We start from the raw sequence: 11,466 nt of genomic DNA on the forward strand, positions 1-11,466 counted from the left end.
TCCAAGGTTTAAGCTTTTTTTCTCTTTTTTTAGTATTATTGTATTGGACCTCCAGTACATATTGAATAGAAAGAGTAAAAGCGACATTCTTGCTCTGTTCCTAATCTTAGGAGTAAAGCATTCAATCTTTCAACATTAAATATGATGGTTTATTTGTAGGTTTTAATAGATGCCTATTGGATTGAGAAAGTTGTTTTCTATTTCTTATTTCCTAAGAGTATTTATTTTATTATTAGGACACTATTAAATGCTTTTTCTGCATCTAATGACATGATTTTATTGTTTTGAATGATTATGAAATATCACACCAATTTTGAATTTATGGGATAAACTTATATGGCCATGGTGCGTTCTTTTCTTTTTATATATTGCTGAACTGAATTTGCTAATGTTTGGTTGAGGAATTTTGTATCTATGTCTGTGAGGAATATTGGTAACTAATTATCTGGTATTGTCTTGTAGGTTTTGGTGTTAGGGTGGTGCTGATTTCATAAAATAAAGGAAGCATTCATTTTTTTTCTCTATTTTCTGAAAGAGTTTGTGAAACATCATTATAATTCCTTCTTTAAATTTTAGATAGAATTTACCTGTAAAGTCATCTTGCTCTGGAATTTCTTTATGCAGGAGTTTTTGGGTTTTTTTTAAAGATTTTATTTATTTGTATATTTGAGAGACAGAGAGCATGAGAGAGAGAGCAAGTGAGAATGAGCGGGGGGTGGGGGTGGGGGGGAGCAGGAGAGAAGGGCAGAGGGAGAAGGAGAAGCAGGCTCCCGTTGAGCAGGGAGTCCAACTCGGGGCTTGATTCCAGAACCCTGGGATCATGACCTGAGCCAAAGGCAGACAACTGACTGAGCTACCCAGATGCCCGGATTTTTTTTTAATTCAAATTTTTCAATAGATACATAGCTATTCTTTTTTTTTTTTTAAGATTTTATTTATTTATTTGACAGAGAGACACAGTGAGAGAGGGAACACAGCAGGGGGAGTGGGAGAAGGAGAAGCAGGCTTCCCGTGGAGCAGGCAGCCCAATGTGGGGCTCTATCCCAGGACCCTGGGATCATGACCTGAGCCGAAGGCAGATGCTTAACGACTGAGCCATCCAGGTGCCCCAGGTATATAGCTATTCTGATTTTCTATTTCTACTGTGTCAATTTTTAAAATTAATGCTTTATAAGAAATTTCCCATTTCATCATAATTATTTAATTTGACATAAAGATATTCAAAATATCACCTTTATTATTTTAATGTCTGTAGGACCTATAGTAATATTCTCTTTTTTTCAATTCTGACATTGGTGGATTTCTCTTAATTAGGTTTATCTAAGTATAATCAATTTTAGTAACTTTTTCAAAGAAACAACTTTGAGTTTAGTTAATTTTCTGTACTCTTCTATGTTCTACTTTGTTGTTTTTGTTATTATTTTTATTTTTTTTTCTTTTATGGAATTTGGGTTAAATTTACTCTTCTTTATTCTAGCTTCTTTACACACATTTACAAAGTATGGGCACCAAAATGTACAAATCTTCATCATCTTGCAACATATACAAATATTAAAACATTAGTGGTGAGAGTTCTTTATATATTCTACGTATAAGATCCTTATAATATATATGATTGACAAATATCTTCTCTCATTTTGTGGGTTATCTTCTTTGTTGATAGTGTCTTTGAAGCACAAAAGGGCTTGATTTGGTGAAATCCAGTTTAACTTAGTGTATCTTTCATTGCTTGTGCTATTAGTGTGATAGCTAAGAAACTAATGCCTATTTCAATGTCATAAAGATTTGCACCTACATTTTCTTTTTTGTTATTATTTTTTAGAGAGGAAGAGAGAGAATCTTAAGCAGGCTCCATGCCCAGTGCAGAGCTCAGTCTCACAACCCTGAGATCATGATCTGAACCGAAATCAAGAGTTGGACGCTTAACCGACTGAGCCACCCAGGCACCCCGCACCTACATTTTCTTTTAAGAATTTCATAGGCTCTTTGAATTTATAAGTTCACTTAAATTTAGGTATTTAATCCATTTTGAATTAATCTTATTTTTGGTGTGTGATCCAACTCCATTCTTTTTCATGTGGCTATTGAGTTTTCCCAGTACCATTTGTTGAGAAGATTTTTCTTGTTCCATTGAATTGTCTTGGTGTCATTGTCAGAAATCAATTAACTCTAGATACATGGGTTTGTTTCTACTCTCACACTTATTCAATTGGCTTATACATCTATCCTTAGGCCAATATCATGCAATCTTGATTTCTGTAGGATTGTGGTAAGTTTTAAAATTGGAAAATGTGAATCCTGCAACTCTGTTCTTTTTTAAGATTGTTTTGACTAGTATGAGTGTCTTGCATTCCTATATCATTTTTAGAATCCACTTGTCAATTTCTTCAAAAGAAAAAAAAAAGGCAACTGAGACTTAGATAGGGGAGGCATTGTATTTGTAGCTCAATTTAGAGAATATTGCTATCTTAAAGCTTCCAGTCCATGAATATAGGGGTCTTTGTATATTGTAAGTCCCTTTTAATTTCTTTGAATGATGTTTTGTAGTTTTTGGTGTGTTCAAGTCATGCACTTTTTTTGTTGTTGTTGTTAAATTTATTCCTGAGAATTTATTTTTGATGCTATTGCAAATGGAATGATTTCATTTTCAGATTGTTCATTGCCAGTGTATATAAATACAACTGATTTTTGTATATTGATTTTTATATCCTGCCAGGTTGCTGAATTCAGGTATAGCTATAACAGCTTTCCTGTGGATTCTTTAGGATTTTCTATATACGAGTTCATGTCACCTGCAAATAGAGATAATTTTATTTCCTTTCCAATTTGGACACCTTTTATTTATTTTTCTTGCTCAATTGCAGTGGCCAGAACTTCCAGCACAATAATGAATAGAAGTGGGGAGATCGGATATCCTTATCTTATTCCTGATCTTAAGGAGAAAGATTCAGTCTTTCAGCATTAAGTATAATGTTAGCTATTGGTTTTCTGTAGATGCCCTTTATGGAGTTGAGGAAGCTTCCCTCTATTTCTAGTCTACCAAATGTGTTTTCATCATGTAAGAGTGTTAGATTTTGTCAAATTCATTTTTTGAAACTGTTGAGATTATATAGGCTTTGTCCTTTACTCTAATTTGATAGTACCCAGCCTCCAAATTCTATCTCCCCTGAGAGTCCTGTGATTACTTGGTTTTAATCTTGGTAGAGAGCAAATGGGATGGGGGAGGGTTCTAAATCCTAAGATGAAGCCTTTTGGCTGTCTTTGATGGATACCCACAATTTTCATGAAATTTCAAGACATTTCATCCCTCTTGCTGGGCTGGAATTATCTCACCAAATTGCTTTTCACAATCTTCTGATGCTGCCTCAATCCAGAACAATAGATTAAAATTGACCAATGGGATTTAAGAAAGAACCCATATTAAATCCATTCTCTACATTTTTTAAATGTTCACAAATAATGAGAGTTGACTTTCTCGTAAAAAGCTCTCATATACAAGATCCAGAGTTTTTGTGAACACGAATCTCAATAATAATAATGTGATTAGCTTGTTAAAAAAAAAAAGGTGAAAAAAATCATGAACTTATAGGCTATGTGACTATGTCAGTAATCATATAATATCCATCTCAAGGGAGGTAATAATCCTATCACATGTGACATCAGTCAGGTGGTCATGCCTGAAGGTATGTGTGCTTTCCTGGACTTTACACTAAAAGAACAACATCAAAGAATTACCGAATGTTCAGAATAAATTAAATAAGATGGCTTATGTTCTAGTAAATTGTGTCAAAGAAAAAAGTGGCTGAAAGAGCTGTGTATTTTAGCCTACAGAAGAGAAAAACCAGAGCGAGTGACACTATATATGACTACAGCCATTCAAAAGATTGTTGTGTGAAAAAGGAAATAGTCCATGCTATCCGGACTGCTTCAAAGGACAGAACTAGTACTAATCAATGGATGGAGACAAACTATCATTCAAGATATAGAAGAACTCTGTAATTATAATTGTATAGTAATAGTAAAGTAGTTTTCAAAAATTACTTGAAAGAAAGTAGTAGGTGAATGAAAGATATACTAAGGTTTTATCAAGCCATAGTAAAATGAAAGGCAGTTTCTGTGTCCATGAGAATTTAGGAAAGTGTTGGGAGTGGGAGGAATGTAGACATAGAATCAGTTTGATGCTCCCAGGGGTATGTTGCTCAATGAAATGTCATTTATTTGGTTCACCAAAGTCACCCAGTTGACCTTATGTGAAACCAAATACATGCATGCAGTGTTAAATTCACACTAATGGATTATGTCAGTGATCACAAATCACAGATTGTCAAGGGATGACTTAGAAAGGACAACTGCCTTGGCAACAAAATGAGCATTTGGAGTCTCAGTCCCCCTCAAAGAAGCGTAGACCCCACAGTGGGCTTGCGTACTTTTTCTTTCCTCTGAATTTTGGCCCTCAATGATAAAAAAGATACAACTCTGTAAATTTTGTGGGCAAGACACAGAATATATAATAACATTCCTTTAAATACAGCTGAATACAGATCTTCCGAAATGGTTAGAGATTCTCACATTGGAAAGAGCATCAACCCTTACTGTTCCAACACTGGTTCGTCAGAGTTGATCTTCTCCTTAGGGATCTCACACTAATCCCTCTACCACTGTTACACAGGCTCAGCAGGTGCAGCTCCTTTGAGTCTGCTCATGTCAATAATGGACATATGAATTTGCTTTTAATCCCCCAATAAATCCGTTAGGTTAAGTCAGTATTTTCTAAAAGCTATGTTCATAGGATTGAAAAGTATATGGTATATAGCTATAATTTTCCTTTTAAGTATTTGTTACCTGAAGGATATTTTATGAAGATGAAGCAATATCATTTATTTAAATATGTTGACACATATTTCTCTGAATTGTCTTTTTATTTGAGCCACACAGCTAGTGTTCAAATCCTAGCTCTGCCACTTATAAGCTATAAGTTATTTGAACTATACAACCTCGGTTAAATTGCTTAATATTGTAGTCCCAATACCTCATCTGTAAAGTTATGAGAATGAGAGCACCTATTTTAAAGGGTTATTGTGTAAATTTAATGAGTTAATATGTACAGGGTACTTAGAACAGTGCCTAGAGTATAATACATGCTCAATAAATATAATATATTATGATGACTCAAAAATATTAATTGAGTACCTATGTATATATATAACCCAGATGTTGAGTGGAGTCACACTTTTTTTTTTAAATATCTGTGAATTCCAGGTGTTCTTACATTCTCCTCACTCATCTTTTATTTAGCTGTCCAGATATGGCTGTTCTTTCTTTATTTCTCACAAATATTTTAAAAAAAGAAAAAAGGAACAGTTCTCTTCTAGATTTCCATATCTACCTTTCTCCAAAATTTCCATGCCTTTGTATGTGTATCAAGTTTTCCACAATGTTTGGGGAGATGGAGGGGATTTACATATAGAAATGCAAACAAATAAATTTAAAAGGTAGATACCCTGCTTTTTAAAAGCCTTGGGCTTTTCTGATATGGTACCCAGCCTCTCCCAACATCCACATTCTCTTCTCCCTTTTTAGGTCAATAACCACGACAGCAAAAACAAGCAATTAAAAAATATCCCCCCCCCATATTTGAATGCCAGAGAAATTCAATCTCTCCAGCCCAAATACCCACAAACTCAGCTCCAGGGCAACACAGACAAGGTGAAGTTGAAATGATTATTTATACAGTCTGATGGATCTCTTTATTAGCGACTTTTTCTTCTCCCGGGCTTCATCTGAAGGGAGGGGGGCTTTTAGTCCTCTTGTTACATATATAATGGAATTTCTCTAGATCTTCTAACAAAAATCATGATAAAAGAAATGATTTCTAACTGCATCTGAACCTTTATGCAAACTGACAAAGCTTTATTTTCATATATATATATATTTCCTTTCATATATATGTGTGTGTGTATATATATATAATTCTATTGATATATATCAATACAAGTATATCTATTGTGTTGTTCAATCCCATATTAAGAATTGGTGCTTTTTAGACTCTAGGCTGGGGTAAAATTAGCACTCAGCAACTCTTTATTACTTGGCAGTAGCATTCAGATCATGGTTATGAACATATTGGACTAAGTTCAGATCTAGCTGTATGATGTATCAGGAATCAGCAGATCTGGGTTGGGGTCAGTTCTACTACTATCTCAGAAGCCTTATAAAGTCTCTGAGCTCCTCTGGGGCCTGTATTGTAGCATCTGTACCCTATTAGTTTCCCATTTCCAGTTCCCTATATTCTCCCAAACACAAAGGGAAGCTGTCATGTGTTAGAAGGAAGCAGCTTGTATAATAGAAAGTGCAAGAGTTTTTGAGTCAAACTGAGTTATAATCCAATGTCTATCTTTGGACAAATATAACCAATAATTATTCTCTTGCCACACTGTTATGAGGATTAATGGAAATAACATATGTGGACGTTTTGGCACAAAATGTCAGTTTCATAAGTTATAGAATTAGGAATGATAGATTGTTTAGGTGTTTGATCATTGAGATAGGGACTTGAATCCAACTGAACTCCAAGGAAATCTGAATCTCCAAAATGAAATCATTTTAAAACAAACATCATCCATAAAACTTATTGGTTATATGGAAATATGTTAAAATTTTAATCACATTGCCTGCAATACAAATTAAAATTATATCCTTTACAAAAAATGCAAAAAAATATCATTTTTTATATTACTTCTTTATGATACAGTAAAATATATCATTAGCAGTCAGACCTAATGGCAATTAGTTTACTTCGCACTTTAGATTAATAAATTCTTTCATTGAAGGGGCTCAGTTATGATTTGTCAAAAGGGTAAAATGATTATCCACAGTTTGCAGCTGGAAATGTTGCTGTACAGAGGTTCAGTGCTTTTCAATTCGGCCGAGGTATGCTTCACTATGTCATAGGAGTCTAAACTACCAACTTCAATGTCGAAACTTGAGTTGAGATGATTAATTAAAACCACAGCTCTTTTTATTCTCCTTGGTATTCTGGGATGGAGAGAGACAAATAGATATTCATTCTTCTCATGAAAGAATGCTAAACACTTGTGTGGAATGGGAATCTTGGCCCATTTTTTAAAATTCCCTTCATATTGCTATGCAATGAAGCATAATGAATTTAGATACAATGAATTTAGAACAAAATAACATACTGAACAACCCTGGACATAGTTCCTACCATCAGGCACTCCCTGGGTGGGCTGACCTCATGTGAATATTGCCTTTCTTACTGCCTCTGTCTTCATTATCACTGGCCATCTGGTGCTCCCTACCCAGGACTACCAAACACAAATGACTAAGAATTTCTAAAGCTTAGCCTCCAAACGGAAGAGCTCCACCCTGCCTTTATTGTAAATAGAGTCATCAGGATGTAGATTTCCAGAAAATAATTTTATTCTTAACCTAGTTGAATGTTCTGCCACATGGCTCCATTGATGACTCCTTGACTCTCTTTTTGAACTCTTGCTATACTAGCTCAATTCTTACCTCTCGGATTACTCTCATAGGCAAATTGTCCTCTGTCCCCTAGAATTTGTCTCTTAGCCCCTGTTTCTTCTTTAATGCAGATATCTTGAGTGATGCCATATATTTCTTTATCTTCAGCTGCCACTGAATAGGCCAGGGGTCTTTGGGGAGACAGAAACTACATCAGTTATCTTACAGAAGAAAATTAAACAGAATTGCTAACTGGCGATTAGAAAATTAAAAAGGCAAAAGGGGGACACTTTGTGCTGTAAAACCGAGATTGGGCGAACAGAAGGGATCATTAAAGCTCAGAGGTTTGGAGGAGAGCCTGTGGAGCTGGGACTCAGACTTCTGAGGATGAAGCACAGTCAGGCTGATTCTGGGTTTCCTGAGAGGAATGTAATGAGGCTGATTTTAAATACACGGAAAAATTGCAAACTGCAATCAACTGCTACTTGTGGGATCAATTGTCACTGCCAGGATAAAGAGCTATCACCTGACTGGATTTGGATGCAAACAGGAAAAAGCAAGTCCTTTTTAACTCATTCAGCCTTCAGGATTCTCTCTAGTGCCTCTTTTTGGCAAAGCACCATGGGGGCCAACTGGCAAAGGATAGATCATTTCAACCTCAGTGTCAAAAAACACAGTGCAGATGTATGGGCTTAAAGCTAAAAGACAGTAGTATAATAATCACTATGGCCAGACTTGGCTACCCAATATCCATACACACTCTTCTACCCAAATTTAACTTCAGTATAAGGACAGAAACCACTTTGTTCTTTGACTCGACAAAATTCTTTGTATGTTCAAAGACACTCTCAACCTTCTACTAGATATGTCCCAAAAGTCATTGTGTTCATCTCTGAGATAAAGCCATGGTATCCTCTTTAGTTGAGAATGAGTTAGGAGCTATCCATAGCCTAATTCCCACAGTCCAGCAATCATCATGTGATCATAAAAATCCCTGAAGATTCTTAATCCAGAATAGTCTCTGTCACTGATATGCTACCCCAAGATCACAAAGTGCCGTTGCTACTGAAAAGATGGTTCTGGTACCTGGAACAAGTTAAACTAGTTACTTGATGGACTGTTATGTAACATTTAAAAATATGCCAAAAAAAAAAAAAGAGAAAATCAAAACAAAACATGTAAACAAAATTTTGGAAATGTTCCAGGAAGTTAACAGAAAACAAGAGAACATTATATATGCAGAGGTAGACGAAGAGGAAAGGAGGGAGAACTGGTGTTTGGGGAGAAGGAAAAAGACGAAAACAGCTGAGTGAAAAAAGAATGAAGAAGAAAGAAAAAAGCATCTTCCAAAATGATAACAGTAGTTACTAATTCTATAGTCAGAAAAAATGCATATAAGAGAAGACAGTAAAGGTGCTCCACTTGGTTGAGGCAATTTCCTTTGGACAGGAAGACTCTCTAAGCTCCTGGGAAGCAAGAGGTTCCTCTAAAAGGGGGTCAAGTCCTATGTTCTCAGTCTAACTTATGTGAAGCCCTCAGAACAGCACGGCACTCAGACTCAACTAAACACAACAAATAGATAGGATTGGACTTACTATTTCTTCTTTACAAAATTCTAATGTCAAGAATTTTGAAAGATTGATAAATATTTGTTTAGTATCAGCAGCTGAAATTTTATCTTTGCCATAGATTTTCCTGAAACCTAAATAACTAAAAAAGAAGCATCGTAATGTTGCCCACAGAATTTTGGTAATCACATTTATTGATGTTGAAATGTTAATGCTGAATTATTGTTGAATGAACCATTGTAGCACAGAATGCCATGTTCTAGGCCACCTGTGGTCTTACATTCGTTCTACCTACCTCACCTTCAAATGAACACAAAGAACTATATGTTAATTCCCATGGCTTCTTGACCAGAAATGCTGTGGGTAGATATATGAAATCTTACTTGTATTTAAGTGGAAGACATTTTGGGTGCCTGGGTGGCTCAGTCGGTTAAGCGTCTGCCTTTGGCTCAGGTCATGATCTCGGGGTCCTGAGATCAAGTCCCGCATCAGGCTCCCTGCTCAGAGGGGAGCCTGCTTCTCCCTCTGCCTCTGCCATTCCTCCTGCTTGTGTTCTCCTTCTTGCTCGCTCACTCTCTCTCTCTCTCAAATAAATAAATAAAATCTTTAAAAATTAAAAAAAAATAAGTGGAGGATATTTTGTTACTTTTTGGTTTAGTACAAAGGGTTAATATATTGGTTAGCTTGAGCTGTCATTCTGGTGTTCGCTTTTAAATAAAACAATTTATAATGAGAAACAACAATGTACGCTCTCCTTGAACTTCCCTTAAAGTTTGAAAGATTGTGATAGGCTTCTTGTGTCACATAAAGAGACAGTATCTTGATAGTGTTAAATATTCCAATCAGCTGTATAAGTAACATATTTATACTGCTGTTCATGTAGAAAAAAATTACTGATTACATCCAACACTAATCCTTTGCCATAAGAATGTCTTATTCTCAGTCATTTAATTTTAACATCTAAAGAAAACTATAGTTTACGTTCTGTCTTGCTCCAAAAGTGCCAACTAGCACTCATGCTTGTTGACCTCTGTGAGTTTTTTCCTACTGATTATTATATTTTTCCATGCCTTGGGAGATTTAAGTACTTATGGCTAGAGTCTGAATTAACGTATATGTGTGGTGTATGGTGTTTAAGTTAAACTAGTACATTTCAGACCAGCAAGTTTTGCCACTTGGATGGAGGAAGGATATAAATTCTATGATTTTGTCATTGTGAGGACTCATGAATATGCCATTGTGTACCACCCTGCTGCTGAAGAAACACAAGATTTAATATGTGCCTTTAAAAACACGTATTTGTATAAATATATGTAAATATAATTTCTCCTGGTTATTTCATCGTTAAATGATCTGACAAATAATTTGGTTGAGATCATTGCCCTAATTTGAAAAGAACTTTAAATTTTGACACAAAAATTACTTAAGAATCAGATATATATTTTATTTGAATTATGTTATTTACTTTTCTTTTAATTACTTTTATTAAGTAATAATAAACCAAAATAAACCGCAAAATGCTTGTGCTCTTCAACATATTCAATGAGCTTGCAGGACGTAGAATTAAAGAATGGTTCAGGAGGACTTTCTTTGAGCAACAGGAACAGAGAGAGAAACCAATATGCTTACCTATCAGAATTAAGCATTTTGATCCACCAAATTTGTTGTTGGTTAAATAAGAAGGAACAATATTATCTAAAGCAATAAATTTTGATATGTAAATTTCCATAGATAAAAAGACATTGTAATTGAGAAATGTTAGAAAGGGTTAAATAACCTATTCCATTTTATATATTTTTTCCATTTTATATTAAAAAAAAAAACCACTCCTGGGGCGCATGTGTGGCTCAGTCAGGCGTCTGACTCTTGGTTTCAGCTCAGGTCATGATCTCATAGGTCATGGGATAAAGCCCCAAGTTGGGCTTTGAGGTCGGTGGGAAGTCTGCTTGAAGATTCTCTCCCTCTGCCCCTCCCCCACTCAGATGGGTAAATAAATCTTTTAAAAAAATTAAAAATAAAATAAAACACCCCTTTAAGTGAGGATTGCTTTTTAAAAACCACCAACACCAAACATCTGCTTCTGAGTAAAATAGGAAAAAAAAACAAAAACTACCACGTTTGCACAGTAATGCTAATAAAAACAATAACAACAACAAAACCTTAATCTTTATTCAAGCTTGCCATGAATATACTGAAAAAATAAGCAAATGAAAATATTTCAAATCATAAGAAGTGAAGAAAAGGAGAAATTAAGACGATAAAACGCCAAGAGCAATCTGGCCAATTCCAATGAATGGAGAAAAGTAACATTGCAAATCAAAAACTAAAACTGCAAAATTTGTCGTACCAACTAAGTAAACAGAACCCAACTATTCATCTGTGTGCACTTGAAACCAAATAGATGACTAGATGACTT

This window comes from Leptonychotes weddellii, chromosome 3, assembly GCF_054177405.1.
Source record: "Leptonychotes weddellii isolate Sample4059 chromosome 3, ASM5417740v2, whole genome shotgun sequence".
In the NCBI taxonomy this organism is placed as follows: Eukaryota; Metazoa; Chordata; class Mammalia; order Carnivora; family Phocidae; genus Leptonychotes; species Leptonychotes weddellii.